Here is a 3,181-nt window from a genome sequence, read left to right as displayed (position 1 = left end):
GTATCCTTTTTTATTCTATCTTTTATTATTATATTTATTGTATTTTTTCTTTTTATATTGACTTTTATCATAATTTTGGGTTGTATATATTATGTCTTTACAGAAATTCATTTTATTCTGCTTTAATTGTTTTTGTATTTGTAAATTAGTACATATTTCTTGTAATATTTCCATTATATGTTGTATTCTATGTCCTATTGACCATTTAGCTTGAGGGTTTTGTGCTACTCCTTCTCTTTTAATCCATCTTTCTTCTATTTCTCTTCCTAAGGCTCCTGGTAGTTTGTTAAATAATTTTTTACCTAGGTCTTGGTCAAAGGCATTTCCACTAATTGTACAATAATAGAAATAATCATTTAAAAATTTCTTTATATAATACCAATTACTTATACTTAGTTGTTTTAATTTTACTACTGCATTTCGTTGTAGAGCTACTAATCCACTATTTGGGTCCTCTCCTGTTATTAATGTATGTATTTTATTTATAAATTTATATGGGTTTGGTCCTAAAGATAGTAAATACTGAAATTTTGATGGGAATTCTACTTTATAAGCTTCCCATAAGGCTTTAGTTGATTCTCCTAAGAATGTCTCGAAGTATTTATACATAGTTTCAACATCAGTTTCTGTATAATTTTTTATAAAGTCTGCTACTACTATTCCTTTCCATAAGTCTATTACTGAATTCCATCTTTGTGGATCATGTGCTGCTATATTTAGAATTTTACCTTTACTTCCTCCCTCTTGGAGTGTTATTGGTTCTTTTATAGGCAATCGTTTTCCCATAGGCTTAACCTCTGTTGTTGGAGTTTCTCCTTGTCTATATACCCTTCTTCGTGGTATATTTCCTGTGTTATTATCTGCAGTGTATCCTTGTTCATTTGTTCTTTGAAAAGGACTACTGGAACTTGCTGTTTCCATTAATTCTTTTTGACTTAGTATATATTCTAACTCAAATATTTCACTATCATCATCTTGTATTTGTGTCATTATATTATTACTTTTTTCTAATTTATCTTGTAAATCCTTTTCTAATCTATATCCTTTATTATCAGTTCTTTGTTCACATAATTTAAAATGAGATATTGTTTGTTCTAAATTTAAGTCTTTCAATTTACATCCTTTACATGTAAATAGTTTATTCTTATTGTCTTTACTTATTTCTTTAGCTTTTTCTATAGCTAAATCTACAGCAAAATCTTCTTCTAATATTATTTCCATATTCATTCCTTCTAAAGGCATTTCTTCTACAACACTTTCTTCTTCAAAGTCTTTTTGAGCTTCATAATTATAATCTATAAATATAATTGAAGGTTCTCCCTTCGAATTTGTATATATTAAATGAGCATCTGGTATTAAAGCTTCTTTTTCTTTAAAATCTCAAAAAATGTTTGAAATATATCCGAACTTTGATCAAAATTGTTATAATGATATCGAACTTTGGGAAGAATTTTTTACCAGCTGTACTATTTAATAGTGTATTTCAAAAGTATTTATATGTGTCCACGTGAACATGTTTCTATTTATAATGATGCAATATTTTAAAAAAGCTAATTGTGCTTCTATTTTATTTCAACTTCTTTTATGATATATACTATTCTTAGATAAAATTTGTTCAAGAATATGATTAGTGATTGGTACTTGTAACTTGGAAAACTTTTTTTAAGTTTATGCTAAAAAACAATGGCAAAAGTTAATTTTTATTAAGAAATTAAAAAGCAAATAAGAAGTCTTCTATTTCAAATAAATCATTTGTATTGGTTCATAAAATTAATAACATGCATTATACATAATATATGTGTAACGGTCTGTTCCAATAGTTATGGAGAAGCAAATGGGGAAAAATTTGAGCCAAAACTCTTCTGAGTAATGACTTGAGAATTCTAGACTAGACCAAACTTGAACAAAATGTAAGTGTCACGAACCAGAACGTCGTGATTGATACCACACTACAACTCGGTTGGAAAACCACTACTACCAACCAACCCAAACAATAAATATAAAAATAACGGAAGAAAGTTAAACAACTAAAATAAGTTTCATTACTAGTTAAAGATTTAATAACTAACTAACAATGCAGAAGATAAACCTAGAATCTAAAAGGCAATGTACCAAAACTAGAAACGAGAACCAAATCTAACATGAATTTCGAATGAGCTATAAAACTAACAAAAACAAGTCTAGGTTAGTAAATGGTGAACATAGACTAAAGAGAATTTCCTGGCAGCCCGAACGATGTTTCTTGTCCTTGAACTCGAAGCGAGCATCGATGTCCTAAGCAAGGTCTGTCAACAATCACGTGATAATGCCTTGTACACAACAAAAATAACAGCAAGTTTAGAATCTGTATACAACCATCATGTACTGATCGGACACGTGGCTATCCTACTAGTGTAACATAAATAAACAATTACAACATTATAACATATGCATAAATATCAACATATTCAATACTATCATAATAATCAATATTATAGTTCACATGCTTCATCATATAGTTGGTCCTCACACAGAATCTAAAGTCAAACCGTTAGCATGACAGAATGTGTGAATCTGATCCCATTTTTTATGTTGGAACGTGGAAACTGATCCCAGTTAGCATGCCAAAACGTGGCAATCTAATCTAAGTTAGTGCGTCAAAATGTGGCAGTCGATCCCTATCACACATCACAATAACACATAAAGATCGCACATTCAAGTCATGATTTCATAGCGTCAATATTTATACATCTTATTTCAACATCTATGATCAATATTTCAACATGCACACATATACAAGTATCATAACGAAGCAAAGAAAGTGAATATCATACAATTATAGAATCACAACCATCACCTACCTCGAAACAAGCTTGAAACCGTAGACATCTGGATCCTTGCCTTTCCAGATTTGTTTAGCTTGTTCATGGTCTACAAACAATAATTTTACATACGAGAATCAACAAAGAAACACTAAATTCCCCGTTTACTAAAAAACTATAAACATTAGTTCAAACCCATAACCCCAACTAGTAAAATTAGGGTTAATTCCACCATTGGATTCTTTAAGAATTCTTTCCCCATCAATATTGACCTATTATTAAACGTTCTACGGATCAAAAAATAAATTTGAGGAGTGAAAAGCTTATCTCTAGCTTCAAGAATGGTGCAAAACGAGTTGCAATAGCCCAGGCCACCCGGA

Source organism: Solanum lycopersicum, chromosome 4, assembly GCF_036512215.1.
Source record: "Solanum lycopersicum chromosome 4, SLM_r2.1".
Classification (NCBI taxonomy): Eukaryota; Viridiplantae; Streptophyta; class Magnoliopsida; order Solanales; family Solanaceae; genus Solanum; species Solanum lycopersicum.
Note: the sequence above shows the minus strand (reverse complement) of the source record.